Below are 21837 nucleotides of genomic sequence, written 5' to 3'. Positions count from 1 at the left end.
ACGACGCAGCTTATTAAGATCATCGCACACTTACAAATATGAACGCTACCTGCCCAAAGTATGTTGATTTTTAAATGCCCTCCAGGATACGCCTAATCGAGAGAAACATTAGCGTTTGTGGGCCCAATTATTATGTATTTGATGCAGAGATAGTACACCAGCCTTAGGCGAGGTCAATTTACTGTTTCACAAATTTATTAGACACTTCACCGACAACCTCACGCACCCTTACAAACTCTACACCACTTGCCTAATGGGACATCAAACCTACTTCCACCCACATTTATATTAAGGATCGCCAAAACTCTTGAAGTGACTTACTCTTAAACGCCTCGAAATGTCTTTTCGAATAGGTTACACATTGGCGATGGCCTCGGGATGATACAACGAAGTTCATGATTTTGCATGGATACGGCACGCGAGACCAATCAAATGCGACCTGGAAGCTGTCTGTATTTGTATATATTCATCTATGTAACAAAAGTCACAATCGCATACATTATTTCAAACTCTCGTCCGCATTCTATTCATGACCATATATATATATATATATATATATATATATATATATATATATATATATATATATATATATATATATATATATATATATATATATATATATATATATATATATATATATATATATATATTGTTACGAGAGAGAGAGAGAGATTGACTTTATTTAAACATATCTGAGGAGGCTAGGAAAGAGCCATTCCGACCCTTAATTCAACATGGAGGCTCCGCCCAGGATGGCGCTGGCAGCCGAAGGCTTGTAGCGATGTCCCGGGCCCTCTGGACCGCCTGTAGTTGCAGATTGTATTGATTGCTCTTGAGGGCTTCCTGTCACGCCTCTTGGGTATTCAGCTGTGCTGCGCTATGGGTAAGGCACAGCCAGAGCATGTGTTCGAAATTGCAATAGGCATGGTTGCAAAGGGAGCATGTGGGTGGTGTGTCGGCGTCGACTCTGTGTAAGGTGGCTGGTGTTATGTACGTACGTGTTCGCAATCTTCTGAGAGTTAGAGCTTGTGCTCTGTTAAGTTTTGGGTATGGTGCGGGGAAGGTACGTCTTTGGCCCCGGTAATGTGAAGTGACCTCGTGGTATGTGAGTGCTTTGTCCTAGCTGCAGAGATTCTCGTACCGCTCACTGATCGAGGGGTCGTTGTCCGCGGCGCGGCGTGTGAGCTCACGCGCCAGGCGGTAGACCTCTTCGTTGGGATTGCAGTGGTCAAGTCCCGGTAACTGTTTCATGTTGGCTGGGAGCCAGGATACGTAGATTTGAGCTTTCTCTTCTTTAACAAGGGTTTCTTTGCTCTCGTACACTCTTATTGCGTTAACGATGAGTTTTCCACTACTTCTTGCTACTAGGCCAGCCGCGAATGTTCGTGCCACCGACTTAGAGTCAGTGTATTTTGTGGAGTAGGCTTGGCAGCTTTGCAAGGCTAGCGCGATCGCCGTTTCCTCTGCTTCGTGGACATGGCTTGTTTGGACTGTTGCCGCGTTTATGAGGTTTCCGTTTATATCAACGACCGCTATGGCAAACGCCTCCCTGCCATAGAAGCGGGCGACATCTACGAATAGCACGTGCCTGTTGTGTTTTTTTTTTTTTGCCTTGTTTATGAGCGCCCTCGCTCTGTCCTTCCTTCGCCCTATTTTGAACGTAGGGTGGACGTTGCGGGGGATCGGCTCAATCCTAATGTGTTTCCTCACGTCATTACCAAGTTGTGTTCTTTTCTCTGGTTGAAAAATTGGGCAAATGCCTGCGTCTCGTAGGGTGAGATGGCCTGCCTGCGTCAACAAGAGGCGTGTGATCTGTGCCACTCTCTGAGCCTCAAAAATTTCTTCGGCTGTGTTGTGCAGACCAATTTGCTCAAGTTTCTCGTTGCTCGTGCTATTGGTCAAGCCGAGTGCCGTTTTGAGTCCCTTGCGGAGCATGGAGTGGACCTTTTTGATTTCAGCCTTCGTAAGTTTCAGAAACGGGAACGCGTATGCTACGTGACTTACGAGAAAGGCGTGATACGCCTTCATGATGTTGTCTTCTAGGAGGCCTGCTCTCTTGTTGGCGATTCTAGCAATGCCTCTTGCAAAATCGCTCATGCTGTTCTTCCAGGCGCTTGAGTGCTTTCTTGTCGTGACCCTTCTTGGCGCTTAACGTTAGTCCTAGTGCCTTGACCGTATATACTTGCGGTATCGTTTAGCTGTTCTCAGCTTTGAGCAATACTTGCTGCTTCTTTTCGCCCGAATTTCGTCGAGGGTGAAAGAGCGTTAGAGTAGATTTAGTGGGGAAGAATGCGAGTCCAGTTGGCTTAAGAAATTCTTCAGTTGTAGTCAGTGCTTGTTGAAGGATTCCTTCCAAGGCGCCATATGAGTGGCCACATGGGACCCATATGGTAATATCATCCACGTTTAAGGCATGGTGCACGGATGGGATTTGAGCGAGCTTCTCCGACAACCTGTGCATCGCCACAATAAAGATCAATGGCGAGAGCACTGACCCTTGTGAGGTGTCGATATTTCCGAGTCGTTCGGTTTCAACGCATTGCTCTACTATGCGTGGCGGTTCGGTTCGCCAGAAAACCTTTAATGTAGTTGTAGAATTTCTCGCCTAGGTTCATGTGCGATATTTCGCCCAGTATGTATTCATGTTTTACGGTGTGAAAGGCTTTGGTGAGGTCTCGGGTTAATATGGCTTGGGGCGTGTGGAGAAGCCCGTAAATATGTGTTCTCTTAACATCAACATGGCGTCCTGTGTGGATAGTGCCCTGTGGAAGCCAATAATGTTGAGTCGAAAGAGCCCATTGCTCTCAATGTGGTCCGTGATACGGTTTAGTATTGCATGCTCAGCTACTTTTCCAACGCAAGACGAGCGCGATATGGGCCTTAACTTATCGATGCTCAGCGGTTTTTCAGGTTTCTGGATGAGCGAACCCTTGGCACTACGCCATTCTTCTGGCACGGTACCCGTTTCCCATGTCTCATTTATCTTCTTAGTAATGATAGCATTTGCTTTATCGTCTAAATTCCGTAGCAGTTTATTCTCGATGCCATCTGGCCCTGGCGCCGATCTGCCATTGAGAGGCTGTAGAGCATACCGTATTTCAGCTTCGCTGAATGGTTCGTTTAGCTTTTCTTGCGGTCAACCTCCATATGAGGGATTTTCGTTTTCCCAGGCTGCTGCTTTGCTTTCCAGTGGGAGATATTTTTGGCCTAGCGTTTTGAGGAGAGCTTGGGATCCACCACTATCTTGGGCGTGCTTGTGCACCAATCGTTCAATTTGCAGCTGGGTGCCGCCACGGGTGGGTTTGTCGCTGTCCGCCATAAGGTGTTTGAGCAGCCCCCATTTGCTTTCTCTTCTCATTTTGACATCCGCTTCGTCGCATGTGTTGTTTCACTGCTGGGCGCAGAGCGTTTTGACGTGAGATTCAATTTCGCGGCCAAGGTCCGCGTTTTTAGTGCGTAAGTGTCTGTTGAGCTTGTTTTTACGCCACGCTTCTTTTAGGTCATGCTTTTTCTGCAGTAAACTGACCAGGTGAGAGTCCATGACCTGGATGAATTCATCAGTCTCCACTTCTTTGGTGGCCTCATGCGCTGCCATTTTTAATTCATTTCAGAGGGCTTCATATGATAGTTCTGTATTGCCATTGTGCTCCCGTATTTTACAGACCTGGTCCCAGTCTGTGATTTTGAATTTTCTTAGTGCTTTCACCTCGTTATCAACGGTAATTTCCAGGATGCAGTGGTCGCTACCTAGACTTTGGCGAGGTTATCCCAGGTAGCTTTGACGTTCTTGGTGAAGGTTAAGTCTGGCATTGTGTCCCGCTGTACCAAATTGCCTCTTCTTGAAGGGAGGGCAAGGTTGTTTATCAGCTGCAGGTCCAGCGCATTCGCGCTTTCTGCTAACTTGGTGCCTTGCCTTCGCTTTTTGAGTATCCCCATTCGGTTCTCCTGGCGTTAAAATCGCCCGCTACTATGAGAGGATTGTCACCCGCTATTGTTACCGCCGAGGTAAGCACTCTTTTGAAATCTCTTTTCTTATCTGATGGAGGACAGTAAACATTGAGCACAAAGATGATTCTTTTAACAGCCCTGTGTGGTAAGATTTCCACCAGGACCTTTTCCAGGCCTTTTTCGTATACGGAGGCGTCTTTTTTGGCGAACATTATATCCTTCCGGATGTAGGTAGCCATTCCTCGCGTCTGGTTCTGCTCGGAGTGCAGGGTCGGCCTGGCTACCCTGTACCCCTGTATGCCAATGCTTTGAGCAGTTTTGCTTTGTCCACATCCCTGTAGCAATATTATATGCGGCTTTTTTTTACAGGCTAGCAATAGTTGCGTTAGTGCTGCGTTGCGTTTCTGAAGTGAGTTACAGTTGCACTGCCAGATCTTAATCTCGAGAAGGAGACTGACACAGAGGGTTTGTCACCGATGTATTTACAGGCTGTTAGGCGAGCAGTGCCAGCCACACAGAATAGCTCACGCCAATCTATCTGCTTTGTCTTCTTCAACTCCATGCACTGGCACGTAGCTTGATCCCCGGCGGCGGAGACACCGTCCCGGTGCTTTAATGGTCGCTATCTCACGCATCTTTGTAGGACTTGATCCGCGAGACGTCTATAATATCACTGGACCGCATAGTAGATGATGATGAATAGATGGTACTGATCTCGTAGGTGACAGGTGTTACTTGACGCAATATACGGTAGGGTCCCGTGTAATGAGACAGAAGTTTTTCTGATAGGCCCAGCTGACGATGAGGAGACCAGAGTCAAACGAGGGTACTGGGAGCGAAATGTACGTCCGTTGTTCCGCATCGTACCGACGGCATTGGTTGGCTTGTGACGCCATCAGCTGAGCGCGAGCGAGCTGACGGGCATGATCAGCTCGCGCAATCGCGTCGCGGGCATACTCACTGGTGGACGAGGTGTGAGCTGAGATGACTGTGTCCAGTGGTAAAGTCGGCTCTCTTCCGTACAATAAGTAGAACGGCGAAAACCCGCTGTGTCGTGACGGGATGAATTATACGCGAAAGTTGCGTAGGGTAAGGCAAGGTCCTAGTCTCGGTGGTCGGGTGACATGTGCATAGCGAGCATATTTGTTAAAGTGCGGTTCCGTGAGGCCGTTTGTATGAGGCTGGTAAGCGGCTGTCAGTGTGTGTTGCGTGGAACAAGAACGCAAAATGTCGGTGATGACTTGAGACAAAAATGTATGGCCACGGTCTGTGGGAAGCTGTCTCGGAGCACCGTGAATCAATATAACGTCCCGTAACAAGAAGTTAGCGACATCGGTTGCACGGCTGGTTGGTAGAGCTCGCGTAATAGCATAGCGTGTAGCGTTGTCCGTAATAACGGCTTTCAATTTGTTTCCCAATCTTGATGTGGGAAAAGGACGAAGCAGGTCTAACCCAACACGGTAAAATGGTTCCGTGGGTATGTCAATTGGTTGATGATGGCCAGCGGCTAGCAGCCACGGTGTTTTACGACGTTGGCATAGGTCACACGTGGCAACGAATCGGCGTACCGAGCAAGCAAGGCCTGGCCAGAAGAAACGACGCTGGACGCTCTCGTACGTGCGGGATATTCCAAGGCGTCCAGCCGCGGGAGCGTCGTGAAGTTCGGTGAGAACACAGCGGTGCAAATGCTTAGGCACAACAATCGTAGGCACAAATGCTTAGGCACAACAAGCAGCACCGGATCACGCTTCTGTTCTTCCCCAATATTAAGGAAGTCGGACACTGACAAGATAGAGTTCTCCGTGGGCTCGTCAGCGTCCTCAGGATCGTCGACAGGGTACCGGGAGAAGCAATCGGCATTAGAGTGTAGGTGGCCAGATTTGTAGACCACCGAATAGGAAAACTCTTGCAGGCGCAAAGCCCAGTGACCAAGACGGCCTGATGGATCTTTCAGAAAGTTAAGCCAGCAGAGTGCGTGGTGGTCGGTAACTACCGAAAATGGGTGTCCGTATAGATAAGATCAAAATTTCACCACCGCCTATAAAAGAGCCAAGCACTCACGCTCTGTGATCGAATAGTTACGTTCAGGGACGGATAGGAGACGGCTGGCGTATGCAATAACGCAACCATGGCCATGTTGTTTCTGAGTCAGCACTGCACGAACGCCATGTCCACTTGCATCTGTACGTATTTCCGTAAAGGTAGCAGGGTTGAAGTGTGCCATAATCAGAGGAGTAGTGAGAAAAGCCACGAGAGTCGAGAACGCAGAAGCCTGTTCAGATCCCCATGAAAACGGGAATTCTTTCTTGAGGAGCTGCGTAAGCGGCCTCGCTATGTGCGCAAAACTTTTCACGAAGCGTCGGAAGTAGGAGCATAGTTCGATAAAGCAGCGTGCATCCTTCGCAGATCATGGTACAGGAAAGTTTTTGACGGCACTGACTTTTTACCGGGTCTGGTTGTACACTGTTGGCGTCTACTAAATGGCCAAGCACTGTGATTTGATGGCGTCCAAAGTGACATTTGGACGAGTTGAGGGTGCAGGCCACCGCGACGAAAAATTGCCAGGATGGCTGAGAAGCGCTCTATATGAGTTTCAAATGTAAGTGAAAAGACGATGACGTCGTTCAAATAGCACAAACAGGTGGACCATTTGAATCCTCTGAGCAGGGAGTCCATCATTCGTTCGAAAGTGGCTGGAGCGTTACAAAGGCTGCAGGGCATGACCTTGAACTGATATAGCCCTTCGGTGGTTATGAATGCCGTCTTTTCACGGTCCAATTCTTCTACCTCTTTCTGCCAGTAGCCAGAACGAAGGTCCATGGAAGAAAAATAGTGGGACTCATAAAGTCAACGAAGCGCATCATCTATTCGTGGCAGAAGGTAGACGTCTTTTTTTGGTAAATTTGTTGAGGTGTCGATAATCAACGCATAAACGCCATGCAACGTCTTTCTTGCGGACTAGCACTACAGGATAAGCCCAAGGACTGCAGGGTGGCTCAATGATGTCCTTGGCGAGAATTTTGTCGACACTACTTTGGGTAATGTGACGCTCGGCCGCCGACACTTGATATGGACGGCTCATTAATAGGATGCTCATTACCAGTGTTAATGCGTTGGCTCATACTGGTATCTTTCCCCAACGGACGGCCACTGAGATCAAAAACGTCGATGTAGGACAGCAGAACCTGGTGAAGCTCATCAGTCTGCTGCGGTGTTAAGTTGGAAGCGATCATCGACGTAATAGCGCTGACGGAGCAAGTGGTAAATTGATGTTGCGCGTGAGGGTCAGAAGGAGCGGCCATCGCGAAAACATCTATCGCATTGTCTTCTAAGGTGCAGAGCAACGCCGAAGAGACCCATTGTGGCAGAACTTGAGGTGTTAAGCTAAAATTGACAATTGGGAGGCACGTAGAAATTCCTGCGACGGACAGTATGATGTGCGGTAATGTAGTGTCATGGTTTATGAGGACATCGGTGATGGGGGTCAGAACATAGTCACCATCGGGAACTGGTGGTAATGAGACGAGCTCTATATAGGTCAGTGTCTGTGGAGGGAAACGCGTGTGTCCCATTGTGCAGAGGCGACTCGGCTGTTGTGCAAAAGGTTCTGTTGAGGGCAACTGTAGACGGAGTGTACTGATCGAACTGTCTATGAGGGCAGAATGCGCGGACAGGAAGTCGAGGGCTAAGATTACGTCGTGGAGTCATTTATCAAGGATGGTGTGGAGAACAACTGTGTGTTGATCTGCAATGCTCACACGAGCGGAGCACATTCCAACGATAGATGGTATTCCACCATCCGCTACACGGACGAACTGAGTGGTCACAGGTGTGAGAACCTTCTTGAGCTTGCGGCGAAAATCACACCTTATCACGGAAAGTTGAGCGCCGGTTTCGACAAGAGCAGTGACATGTACGTCATCTACTTGTACGTCTATAAGGTACCATTTTGTCGGTATCGCCAAAAGAGGATTTTCTTTCAGTCCGAGCGATGCCGCGCCACCTCTGAGGGCTGCAACACTTTGTTTTCCGTCGGGAAACCTCGTGGGAAAACAGGGGAAGATGGTCGGCGTGGCTGTGGGGAACGAGACTGGTGACGTTGGGGGGATGGAGAGCGGGAGTAGCGGTGTTCATAAGCAGGTTCCTGGGCAAAATGGTCGCGGCTGGTCTCATGGCGTTAGGCAAGACGTGCTTAGAAGGGAAGAGAGAACGGTTGTGCATGAGGACCCCAGAGACTTGTGCAGTGGGAAGAAATGTCACCGAACATTTTAACACTTACTTCCACAGTGTTTATTCCCAGACAGGTTTAGGTAACGTGTTTCATTCTACTGTGTTTGAGCCGTACCAGGTGGACTTTATTTCGTACAATGGTATTGTGTCAATGCTTTTAAACCTGTGGACAACAAAATCATGTGCCCCAGATGGTATCCCAAATCTCTTTTTTAGGCGCTAGGCGGAATGTATCGGTAGATTTCTTTTTATACTGTTCAGAGTTTTTTTGATGTCTACTCAGGTACGCAAAAACTGGAGGACAGCTCGGGTAGTGCCAATTTTTAAAAAGGGCAATCGTTTATCTGTAGAAAATTATCGACCCATATCTTTAACTTCATCCTGCTGTAAACTAATCGAGCATATCATCGCCAACCAGATGACCAAATTTTTAGAGAGAAATTTAGTGTTAACGAACTGCCAGCATGGCTTTAAGAAAGGCTACTCCACTACGACACAACTGTTAACTGTAACTCATAATTTTGCAAGAACATTGATTAATAATGGCCAAATCGACGCTCTTTTTATAGACTTTATCAAGGCGTTCGATCGAGTAGTTCACTGTAAACTTATACAAAAACTCAGAGATTACAATCTTCCTAGCATTATAGTATTCTGGATAGCAGCTTATCTTTCGGATCGCGTGCAGTTTGTCACTATTGAGGGCTACGACTCGAGCTGTCTTCCAGTGACATCCAGAGTACCCCAAGGTAGCGTCCTAGGGCCATTGTTGTTTTGGTCTATACAAATGATATTATCAACGTTGTTACACCTGGCACACAAATCAGATTATTTGCAGACGATTGCGTTTTATATCAGGAAATAATTACAGTGCATAACCAAACCAACCTCGAGATCAGTTTGCATAACATGCAGGCGTGGTGTGACAAATCAGGCATATCTTTAAACAAAGAGAAAATTTTCTGTCTTCGTATCACAAGGAAAAAAAAGCCCGTTAAAATACACCTACACACTGGCCGCCTCACCGCTATAAGAAGTTGAAAACTTCAAATATCTGGGAGTAACATGTTCAAACAACCTTTCGTGGAATTTACATAATATTAATAGCATATGTTCTTCAACTTTCCGGAAACTTTGTTTCCTGAAACACAAACTTAAAAAATCACCCACCCACATTAAACTACTGAGTTACATTACTTTCATTAGACTGAAGTTAGAGTATGCTTGCATTACATGGGATCCCAACACTAAACACAACATTAAAATAATAGAGAAAGTCCAGAGAAAAGCTGTTCGCTTCATTTCCACCAAGTTCAAGCACACCGATTCCCCTACACAGCTGATGACAGAAAATGACATCCCCCTCCTCAAAACGCGTAGGCAGATTCTCCACCTCAATTTCCTACAATCACTCATTAAACGTGAATTATCCATCGACCCCGCATTATATGTAACACCTCTGTCCACAAGGCGTACACGTCACGATCACACACATGCTTTGACCCCTCATTTCGCTAGGACAGATATTTACAAACACTCATTTTGTCGCATGACAGTGTCCGAGTGGAACTCTAGGCATGAAAAGAATGACGTGTAAGTTACCACAATGCCTGCGTTAAATGTTGTGTTTTGATTTCGTATGTTTTTTGTATGTTGCGTTTTGATTTTGTATGATTTTGTATGTTGGAGTGAAATTCTAGGCATATAATGAATGACCAATTTTTAGAGTAATACACGCGTTATGTGTTGTGTTTCCATTTTGTATATTTTACTTCAGTTTACTTACTTCTGATGGAACTACAGTACTGAATTTTTTAGAATGCAGTCTAAGTGCCTCTACTAAGTTGAGTGTAAATATTTGCACATATCTTGTACTAACTGTATTGATAGTTTGGTATTGTATTTTTTTAGTGTCCTATGAGTGCCCTTCCTGCAAGGACCGAATTCTGGTCTGCAGTATGTTATGTTATAAATGTGCCCGATTCTGTGACACGAGAAGCAGATCGGCTTGTCATCGTGTGTTTGCCATGCGGACGGATTACGGAACGTTGAGGGAGAACCGGTTGGGAAGAAACTTGCAGGCGTGTATTGGGGCTAGTCTTCGGTGCGGGGAGGCGGTGAGATAGAGGGAATTCCCACGCTGGAAATTTTCTGCCAGACGACTGCTTGAATGAGAGACAACGTAGTTGGAGGAGAGGGCTCAGGGGACGTTGTTCCCACCTTAGCTGAAGCAGCCGCTTCAAGTTCCCGCCTGACGATTCGCGTGAAGTTGTCACAGCTGTCTGGTGGCTGATATGTGTCGAGACACGAAGACGTGTCTTCGAATATGCGCAAAGAATAAGCGCAACTTTTTCAGGTTCGGACATGTTTCTGTCAGCTTGGCGGCATAGTGAGAGGACAGCCTGAATGTAACTGATGTAGGGCTCCGTGGAAGATTGTCCGCGAACAGACAACTTATTTTTCGCTGCTTCACGACGACCAGAGATGTTGCCAAAAAGCTCACAAATCCTTTCCTTGAAGCTGTCCCAGCTTGTTATGCCATGCTCGTGGTTGTCAAACCAAACACAAGAGGTTCCGTCGAGATAAAAGATGACGTTTGCGAGCATAAGAGTGGGATCCCACCTGTAAGTGGCGCACACGCGTTCGTACAGGCGTAGACACTGGTCGACGTCGGAACCCTCGCTACCCAAGCACACGCCGGGGTCCTCGATCGCGGGAAGCGTCACGAAGTTGTTGCGGGCGCTGGGTCCACGGGCTGGGCAGAAGGGCGGGCGACCGGAGAGGATGTAGCCGAGTCTTGACTGGTCATCTTGTAAGCCGCGAGGGAGCATCCACTTCGGTGTTCCGTGGCGAGGATGGAGATCGCACAACTCCACTATTAGGTGGAACTGGTTACGAGAAGGAGACCGACTCGGAGGGATAGTCATCGATGTATTTACAGCCGGTTTGGCGAGCAGCGCCAGTCACACAGATTGCAATATATATATATATTATATATATATATATATATATATATATATATTGTGATGAGCGAGACCGAGAACATGAGACAACACCCGATCCTGGGCAGCTGTTCTTATTCTGACTTCGCTCTTCTTTGCTCTAGCTACCCGCGCGCCGAAGCGCCAGCGCATTTCTTGGTCATGACACTCAGCCATGACTGCGCGCGGGCGGAGCTGGTGGCAAAGTTTTGGGTGGGCGGGCTTGGCTGCATCGTGGTGGTTTGCCCAGACCACATTGCAACTTCCGCGAGCGACGGTCCAGGGGAAGCGTCTCTGGTGGAAGGCACTGGCTGCCTCGAGCTGGTCGCTCTTTTGCACACCACGATGTCTCTTGAAAAAGTGCCGCGGACTCAGGCGGCTGGCACTGGCTGTCCTGTTGCAGCCGACGCTCTCAGCCATGCTGCGATTTGGTCCGGGTATCTGCCAGACGTAGATGTGGTGGTCGATACTGGCTGCATCTCGGAGGTCGGCCTCGGCCACGCTGGAACTGGGTGCCGGAGTCTGCCACAAGTCTATCGGGAGGTTGAGACTTGCTGCATCGTTTTGGTCGGTCTCGACCATGCAGAGGCTCTCTGCGGAAAGCAGCCAAACATGCACCTGACAGCGCGCTTCGGACGGGTAGCAAAATGAGCGGCTGACGTAAAATGCCGGACGAGGGTTGCCGAAAGCGTATCCCAGAAGACGAGCTAGGTGCCTTGACTCGTGTCGAGAGTGGGTACGCAACTTCTGTGATGTGTGGCAGAATACATATTTCACGGCTGGTCTTGCAATCTGTGGCAGGACATTCTGTGAAGCTGTCATCCTATTGGCTGCGTCTGTGGGGTCCCTCTCATGGACGCGATGACTCGCCTTGCGGGGCTCTCGAACACTGTGGTCGGTGACCATGGCTATCTCGTGGCGCTCGCAGCACGCTTAGCAGGCAATTCCATTGGCAAAGTTTGGGGCACTGGTCTTCATTGCCGTCGGCGTTCTGGACAGGCTGCGATGCCCGGGCATCGTGATTTGACGCAAGAGCCTCTGCACCGCCATCTCTGTCTCTTCATGTTAAAGAGGGTCTAGAGGGTCCAGCTACCCTGTGCCCCTCTGTATCTCTCCCCACGAAAAAGGACGGGATGGCCGATGGCTGACACGAATTTGGGTTCAGTACCACCGATGAGTATGGAAGCTCATGTAGAGAACTGGAGTGCTCAGCTGGAGCCTCGAGATGGAACATTTCTTGAACTCCATCCTTGGTACCGGTCAGGTTGTATTGGCTGGTGGAAGGCAGATCGGTGAGTGTCCGTCCGAAGACAGCTATGAGCTTAGAGCTCCACTCCACCCAGTACTGCTGCTTGAAGCCTTCATACTGGTGCCACGCCGCTGCATCTTCCTGAAGATGGTCTACAGCCACGGTCCATTTCTGAAATTCCGTCCAGGCCTCGCGCATTGCTATTTCGTTGACGGTTGTCACCCAGCTGTCGGCGTCGTTCCGGACCCCGTGAAATTCCTGTAGTTCGCAGCCGGCTGGTGATTTTGAGGTGGCAGGTGGCAACGCAGAGATCACCGATGCGAAGCAGGCGATCTGGTGTGAGAGCTCGATCAGAGAAGACCGAAGCTCCCTGCGTTGCTCCGGTGTGCTTGCCTCAAGGTCGTATGAGGCAGCTACATTCAACACTGCGTTAATGTCACAGAAAGCTGGCAACATTGTAGAAGCTCGCTCGACGATCAACGCTGTCAGTTTGTTAGTCTCGGCGTGGAGCAGTGCGATGGTACGCCGCAGCTCCACGGCACTGTCGCATGAGGCTTCTGAACCGCTTTGGTTCGCGTCCGTGAAGTACATGGTTCTAGTATTACTCACGGTGGTGACACGCACGTTCAAGGAAGCATGAACAGCGTTTCTTGGTGGCTCATGTGTTAGAAGAGTACCGGACAGGGAATGCAGGCCGTGGGAAGCTTGAACAGCATTCCCAAAGGACAGGAGCCCATGCGTAATACGGCTGCGAAGTGGTAGCATACCATAGTGTTCATTGAGTGATGCCCTGGTACCACAGAGGAGGCATGGACACCGTCCACTGATGGTCCGATGGGCAGCTGAAGCAGCGGCCGGGTTGTTGACTCCATCGCCAAAGAAGCGTGAATGGCGTTCGTGGGTTGAGAAACCCGCACTGCCGACGAACCACGAAGACACGTACCGGTGGCTTCCCGCAGAGGGTTCACTTGTCGGCTTGTGCTGACGGCAGAACCCATAGCCAAGGACGCGTGAATGGCGTCCCTTGTGAAATGATACCGGTAACGTGTACGGCAGCCGCCAAGGAGGCCTTGACGCCATCCCCGAACGGTGGTGGCAGTGGCAATATATATATTGTTAAGGCGTTTATTAGCCGGCCCACAGCGAGCAAGCACAATGGCGACAGTAACGGCCAAGCACGGGCCCTCAGCGCGAGCGGCATCCCTTTTGGGTAGACCCACTAGAAGGCACCTGAGAGTTCCACCAATTTCAGTGTTCGGAAGCTTCTTTACAATTACCCCGGGGTCGAAGAGGGAGCCGCCTGGCGACCTAACAGCTTGTCACTATGAGCGGGTCATAGTAAGCCTTTAGGCGCTCCACGTTGTCTATGTCGCGCCCGCGACGGCGCATGTCCGAAGTTTGTTCAATTGGTTCGATCAGATAGTTGACCGGAGATGTGCGCTCGATGACACGGTAGGGGCCTTCGTATTTCGGGAGTAGTTTGGAAGAAAGGCCAGCTACAGAGGTCGGGATTGAGAGCCATACAAGAGAACCAGGAAAGAACGTGGGCTCAGAAGTGGCGGAGCCATCACGAATACTCTTCTGCCGCTTTTGCTCATGCGTCGTAAATGTCTTGGAAAGCTCTCGACACTCTTCAGCAAGCCTGGCTGTCTCAGAAATAGGTGCACATTCAGATGGATCCGGCGTGTACGGGAGTATTGTGTCGATAGTGTGTGAGGGGTGCCTTTCGTACAGCAAGAAGAAAGGTGAAAACCCGGTTGTGCTCTGAGGGGCGGTGTTGTAGGCGTATGTGACGAAGGGCAGTATAGTATCCCAATTCGTGTGGTTGGCGGCGACGTACATCGAAAGCATGTGGCCGAGGGTGCGGTTAAAGCGTTCGGTGAGACCATTCGTCTGCGTGTGGTAAGCAGTAGTTTTGCGGTGGACAGAATGGCACTCTGTGAGAATGGCTTCGACGACTTCTGACAAGAAGACACGGCCTCGATCGCTGAGAAGCTCCTGAGGTGGACCGTGGCGCAGTATGAATCGATGCAGTAGGAAGGATGCGACATCACGCGCAGTAGCCGCAGGGATAGTGGCGGTTTCGGCGTATCGCGTTAAATGATCTATGGCGACGATGGCCCAGCGGTTTCCAGCCGACGTCAGAGGAAGTGGTCCATACAAATCGATACCTATGCGCCCAAACGGACGCTCAGGGCAAGGTAACGGTTGCAGACTGGCTGGCGACGTGTGTGCTGACGGTTTGCGGCATTGGCAAGCGAGGCAGGAGCGAATGAACTGCTGCACATAGCGGTACATCCCGCGCCAGAAGTAGCGTTGCCGAATGCAATGGTAGGTTTTGAATAACCCAGAGTGCGCGCATTGCGGATCAGAATTAAAGGATTCACATATCTCTGACCGCAGACTGCGGGTATCACGAGTAACCACTGCCGGCTATCGGTGTCGTAGTTGCGTCGGTGTAGAAGGCCGTCACGGATGGTGAAATGGCGAGCTCGACGACGCAAGGCACGCATGGATGGCGTTGCGGATGGATCAGAGAGCAAGTCGATCAGCGGGCCGATCCAATTCTCCTTTCGCTGTTCGGTAGCGATTATGTCAACGTCAATGGCAGAAACAGCAGCCGAGGATACTGAGCAGAGCACATCACCTTCAGGCAGAGGGGAGCGCGAGAGGGCGTCGGCGTCAGCATGCTGGCGTCCATTGCAGTACAGCACGCGGATGTCGTAGTCTTGTAAACGAAGAGCCCAACGGGCGAGATGGCCTGAGGGATCCTTCAATGATGAAAGCCAGCATAGTGCATGATGGTCGGTGACGACATCGAATGGGCGACCATACAAATACGGTCAAAACTTTGTAAGAGCCCAGACGATCGCCAGGCACTCTTTCTCCGTGACGGTGTAGTTTGTCTCAGCTCTCGTGAGCGTACGGCTTGCATATGCTACGACATATTCAGGGAATCCGGGTTTGCGCTGCGCCAGGACAGCGCCGAGGCCTACACCGCTGGCGTCTGTGTGCACCTCCGTCAGGGTCGTAGGGTCGTAGTGGCGTAGAATGGGAGGAGACGTCAACACATGGCGGAGCTTCGCGAACGCGTCGTCGCACTCAGATGACCACGAATTGAGGGACCCGTTACTTCCAAGGAGCTTCGTCAGCGGTGATATGATCGTGGCAAAGTTTCGTATGAAGCGTCGGAAGTATGAGCACAAGCCCACGAAACTATGCAGTTCTTTGACGGACGCAGGTTTGGGGAATTCGGCCACGGCCCGAAGCTTGGCTGGGTCAGGAAGAATGCCATCCTTGGACACGACGTACCCAAGGATGGTGAGTGGCCGTGCTGCAAAGCGGCACTTCTTCAGATTTAGTTGCAAGCCGGCATTGCTGACACGTGCAAAAACTTCTTTCAGACGTTGGAGGTGCGTAGGGAAATCTGGAGCGAACACAACAACGTCATCGAGGTAACACAAGCACGTGTGCCATTTCAAGTTGCGCAGAACGGTGTCCATCATGCGCTCAAAGGTCGCAAGTGCATTACATAGACCAAACGGCATGACGTTGAATTCGTACAAGCCGTCGGGTGTGATGAACGCAGTCTTCGGTCGAGCGTCATCAGCCATGGGTACTTGCCAGTACCCCGAGCGCAGATCGAGAGAAGAAAAAAATTCGGCTCCGTGATGGCTGTCAATTGCGTCATCGATGCGCGGCAGTGGGTAAACATCCTAGCGAGTGATCTTATTGAGCCGTCTGTAGTCCACACAGAACCGCGCAGAACCATCTTTCTTTGCAACAAGAACAACAGGAGACGCCCATGGACTGTCCGAGGGCCGAATAACGTCGCGTCTGAGCATATCATCAACCTGCTCGTTAATTTCCCGACGTTCAGCAGGCGACACACGGTAGGGACGTTGCCGTAATGGTGGATGGGCACCAGTGTCGATACGATGCGTAACAGCGGACGCACGACCGAGAGAACTTCGCCCGACATCGAAAAAAGAACGATATTCTCGCAACAGGTTCAGAAGCTGGGAACGCTGTACCGACGTGAGGCTGTCATCAATGTAAGGGCCAAATACATCAGGAGATGATGAATCAGAAGTGGAAACAGCACTGATGGTACGCAAATTGGGACAACGCGAGTCATCAGGTACGTCCAGGACTTGTGTGTTATCCACTGGTTCCACTCTGCCGAGACATTCCCCTCGAACCAAGGTAACAGTGTACGGGGATGGGTTGGTCACGAAAATAGAGGCGTTGCCCTGGGTGATTTGCACGGTCGCGAAAGGTACTAGCAACCCTTGCCTTCGGCAAGCACGGTCGGATGGCGAAACGAGTGCAATTGTGTCGGAGAGTCCAGCGCAGTAGACAGATACACCCATCGTGGAGCTTGGAGGCACTATGGTATCGTCTTTCACGAGAATCTGGCTCACTTTCGAAGAACTGTCTTCCGGCTTCAAATGCGAGAAGGGGGAGAGTTCAATTTCGGCGGCGGCACAATGGATGACGGCGTCGTTGCGGGAGAGAAAATCCCACCCCAGGATGACGTCATGAGAGCATGCGGGAATGATGATGAATTGGGCGACATACAGAACGTTCTGAACGACAACGCAAGCTGTGCACCCTGCTGTAGGATGGATACGATGCAAACCGGCGGTATGAAGGAACAATCCAGAAATTGGCGTCGTCACTTTACGAAGCAAGCGGCAAAATTTTCCGTCCATAACAGATACTGCAGCTCCTGTGTCAATAAGAGCAGATGCGTGAACACCGTCCACAAGCACGTCAATGACATTAGATGGGCGGCTCTGAGGGCTTTCACAATGCGATAGCATCGCATTCCTTGCCTCGGGGACTGCGACGACTAGTTTTCCCGCTCGTGAGCAGCTGAACTTGGCCGCATGGGGGACGGGGAACGACGTCGTGGAGACGGTGACCTACGAGAAGATGAAGCTAGGCGATTTGGCGGTGGCATAGACGGCGTTTCCTCGTGATAGGTACGCCTGATCTGGCCAGCAACAGGCGACGAGATATGGGGCGTCTGTACGCGAGTGCAATAACGTGCTACGTGGCCGGCGTAACTGCAGGCAAAGCAAATGGGCCGGTTGTCGGATGTGCGCCATCGGTTCGCCGGGGTAGGTCTTGTCAATGACGCAAGAGCCGATGGACGGAACGGTGGCTGGAAAGGCTGCAGGGGGTGCTGGAGCTGAGTCTGAGAGGTCACGTCAACATACGTAGCCGGCATACCCGCTGCAAAGGATGGAGGTCGTGCAGCAGCTTCGGCGTGAGTCAGTGGGGCGGGCGCTTGAACGACTGGAGGCGGCCTGGCGACCACTTGGGCGTAACTTGGGGGTACAGGAGCCGGAAGCTGTTGTGGGTGGTACGCAGGCATGACCTCCGCTATTTCCTGCTCAATCACTCGGCGGATGGGGGGGAAAATGGTAGTGGCCGATTGTTGAGCAGCCGGTGGGTGGGCAAAAAGCAGGAGAGAGAATTGCCGTGCGATTTCCTCACGTATGAAGGACTTGAGGTCTGCCAGCAGTGCCACCTGGTCACAGCTCGCCTCCAAGCCTGCAAGTCCTGCATCTCGTGGTGTGGAGCGACGGGTCATCGAACGCTGCCGGCGGAGCTCCTCGTAGCTCTGGCACAGCGTGATGACCTCAGCTACTGCGCCTGGGTTTTTGGCAAGCAGCATCGTGAAGGCATCATCGGCAATGCCCTTCATGACGTTCCGGATCTTGTCTGATTTGGACATGCTGTCGTTGGATTTCTTGCATAGGTTCAGGACGTCTTCAATGTAACTGGTGAATGATTCACCGGCCTGCTGAGCGCGTCCGCGTAAGCGCTGCTCGGCTTGCAGCTTACGAACGGCAGGGCGGCCAAAAACGTTGGTGATAGCGGTCTTAAAATCGGACCAGGTTGCGAAATCAGACGCGTGGTTGTTATACCACATGCCGGCCACACTCGCGAGGTAGAAAACCAGGTTGCCGATTTTATCTGCCTCGTCCCAATGATTGGGGACGCTGACGCGTTCGTACATGGCGAGCCAGTCCTCAACGTCGGTGCCATCCGCGCCGGTGAAGACAGGTGGGTCGCGGATGCGGGGGACACCAGAACATGGCGTCGGCGCAGGAGGAAGCGTTTGCTAGGCGGCGTCTTGTTGCATGGTTGAAGGCACGGTACGGGATCTAAGCTCCAAGGGCATCGAATGTGAACCGAAGATGTTTGAAGGGCACAGCACTCTCCACCAAAATGTTAAGGCGTTTATTAGCCGGCCCACAGCGAGCAAGCACAATGGCGACAGTAACGGCCAAGCACGGGCCCTCAGCGCGAGCGGCATCCCTTTTGGGTAGACCCACTAGAAGGCACCTGAGAGTTCCACCAATTTCAGTGTTCGGAAGCTTCTTTACAAGATATATATATATATATATATATATATATATATATATATATATATATATATATGTGTGTGTGTGTGTGTGTGTGTGTGTGTGTGTGTGTGTGTGTGTGTGTGATGCATTAACAAGGTGATTCTAGGAGAAGCTGACGAAGAGGAAGTGCGCGTGCATTAGAATAAACGCATGGCATCTGGACCACAACGTGTCTCCATTTTGTAGCGTCACACAAGTCGACAGGATCGACCTCATCAACGTGCCATGCCTAAGCCAAAGCCTCCACTCAACATACAGAAGCTCAAGGGAACACCAGAAGACGTCCCCATCGACAAGTGGCTTCTTCTTTTCGACATGAAGGCAGCCGAAGCGTCATGGACTCACCGCGATCGGGTCAGTGACTTCAACGAATACATTGAAGGGGAAGAGTTTTCGGCAACGGCGAGACAACTTCGAACAATATCAAACGTGACGTGCAAGCCCGCTTTGCTACGACTGACGGAGATGCCTTCCGCCTCTTCATTCACTACCGACTGAAAGGAGGGCAGTCCATCAAGGACTACTGCGACGAGAAAAAGCGACTGTGTTCGTTGGCTGACCTGAAAGAGCGCCACATCATTTCTGGACTGACTGATGGTGTTCCTCCTGATGTGGAACTGGCGCCCACCGGACTGTCTTTCAACTCGTCATTAGAGTGGCTCACCGCTGCTCAACGAGTCGAGACATCTTTAAAACAGGTGAGAGGAGTTTCCTTTACTCAAAACGCTAGTATAGCATCAAGAGCTCCACGTCTCTTCAGCAGACCGCAGCAGCCCACAATAACTCCTCAACCGCGTGCCCCGCAAAACGAATGTAGATACTGCTCAGCTGCTGGTTTCCCACGACACTTTCACTGGCACAACGAATGTCCATGCCGCGGCAATGTGTCCGCTATTGATACTGAACGGGGAAACGAGGAGGGCAACCCAGAGTTTCATTATTACACTTCAGTGCTCTCACCAACGAAAAGCCAGTAAATACAATTCTCAATACAGGAGAGACAATTACTTGTATCAGCGAGGATGTGTACAAACAGCTAAAACTCCAGTTGATCAGAGACTCCAGCATCATGTTCCAGCAAGTTGCATCAAGCATTCGAACTCTGGGTCGCGTAAACATTCAGTTACAAATTGGGAACGTCATAAAGAAAGTTTATGTACATGTGCTGCGAGGCATGAGAACGCAATTATTTCTTGGCCTAGGCAGCGCTTCGTACTTCAATCTTTCTGTCAATCTGGAAAGCACGTCAGTGACACAAGCACGTGAGAATATGAAACTTCCGCATCACAATGAAAAGAAAACCATTCAAGTCTCAATGATGTGAACCCTGACTTCAGAAAATTTATCAGAGCATGATTCTGCGGCGCTCTACTCCCTTTAAGCAAAAATGACGAGATATTTTCAAAATCTCAGACAGATATTGGGTGCATCATTACTGCGAAACATAGGATCGCATTAACCAATGCTGTCCCTATTCGTCGAGCACAATACCGATGTTCACAGGCAGACAAAGTGGAGATCAACAAACAAGTTAACGCTCTCCTCAAGCAAGGCGTTGTGAAGCCTTAATTATCGCTGTACGCCGAACCTGTCGTTTTAGCAGAAAAGAAAGGTGAAGGACGCACTCGTTTATGTATTGACTACCGGAAACTCAATGCCATAACGGTACCTGACTTTCAACCAATTTCACGTATTGGTGATATTCTTGACCACTTGGGAAAGGCAGAGTTTTTCATTACATTGGACGTAACGTCGGTATACTGGCATGTTGAAATGCATCCTGACGATATTCAGGAAACTGCATTTGTCACGCCTGATGGTCATTTTGAGTGGTTGGTAATGCCGTTTGGGCTGAAGATCGCTACAGCTACATTTAAAAGAGCCATAAAATCAATAATAGCAAAACAGCAGCTCACCAATGTTAGTAGTTACGTTGACGATGTGGTCGTATACTCAGAAACATTTATTGATCACATACGACACCTTGCTACATTTAAAAGAGCCATAAAATCAATAATAGCGATACATCAGCTCACCGATGTTAGTAATTACTTTGGTGAAGTGGTCGTATACTGAGAGACATTTAATGACCACATACGACACCTTGAGGCGCTATTGAAAGCTCTCAAAACTGAGAACGTAAAACTCAAACAAAAAAGTGCCAGTTTGCACGCTGCAGCATTGAATACCTGGGGCACAAAATTTCACAAGGAACAGTGACACCTAAGCAAAGTAATGTGGCTGCGATACTCAAATTTTCGACTCCGAACCTAGAAAAAGATCTCCAGCGTTTTCTGGGCACTGTAAACACCTACAGTCAGTACATCCCTCACTTCAGCGATGTCGCTCTTCCACTCACAAAACTACTCCACAAAGGCAGCAAATGAGTGTGGACAGAGGCGTGCGAGCAAGTCTTTCGTGAACTGAAGGAGCGGATAACTGAAGAACCGGTGCTTCACATATACGACCCTTCAAGACCATGTACTGTGTACTGTGACGCATCTGGCGAAGGCATCGGTGCAGTGCTGAAACAACCTGATGACAAAGGCTAAGAACATCATGTTGCCTAACATTCCCGCAAACTACTTAAACACGAGGTGAACTATGCTATTACAGAAAGAGATTGTCTTGCCATTGTAGATAACATTGATAAATGGCATTGCTACCTTCATGGAAAGTCATTCACTATTGAAACAGATCACTCTGAACTCCAGTGGCTGAATAAGGTTAAAAATCCTCAAGGTCGTCTCTTCCGGTGGTCTTTAAAACTGTCAATGTATGATGTGAACATCAAACATCAAAAGGGCGCAAGTAATGTCGAAGCTGATGCGCTATCCAGAGCCCCGATAGTTAATTTTCTATCACACGACGACCTTCAGCGATGCAACAATGAGCGTCCAAAAGGAACGCATTCATTGAAAAATAACATCATCATTGTCAAAAAAAAGGACTGCGGAAAATATACGTGCCCCACGAACTATGCCCAACCATCCTGAAGAATGCA

The 21837-nt window shown here is 49.8% G+C and overlaps 1 protein-coding gene across 1 annotated transcript in view; it reads right to left on the bottom strand.

Moving 5' to 3' along the window:
• Window positions 1-21837, bottom strand: part of LOC119174058 (putative acyl-CoA synthetase YngI) — a 584783-nt gene that overhangs the window by 59991 nt on the left and 502955 nt on the right. The window lies entirely within an intron of this gene.

The sequence above is a fragment of the Rhipicephalus microplus genome, chromosome 5 (assembly GCF_043290135.1).
Source record: "Rhipicephalus microplus isolate Deutch F79 chromosome 5, USDA_Rmic, whole genome shotgun sequence".
Classification (NCBI taxonomy): domain Eukaryota; kingdom Metazoa; phylum Arthropoda; class Arachnida; order Ixodida; family Ixodidae; genus Rhipicephalus; species Rhipicephalus microplus.
This window is presented reverse-complemented; position numbering and strand designations above follow the sequence as displayed.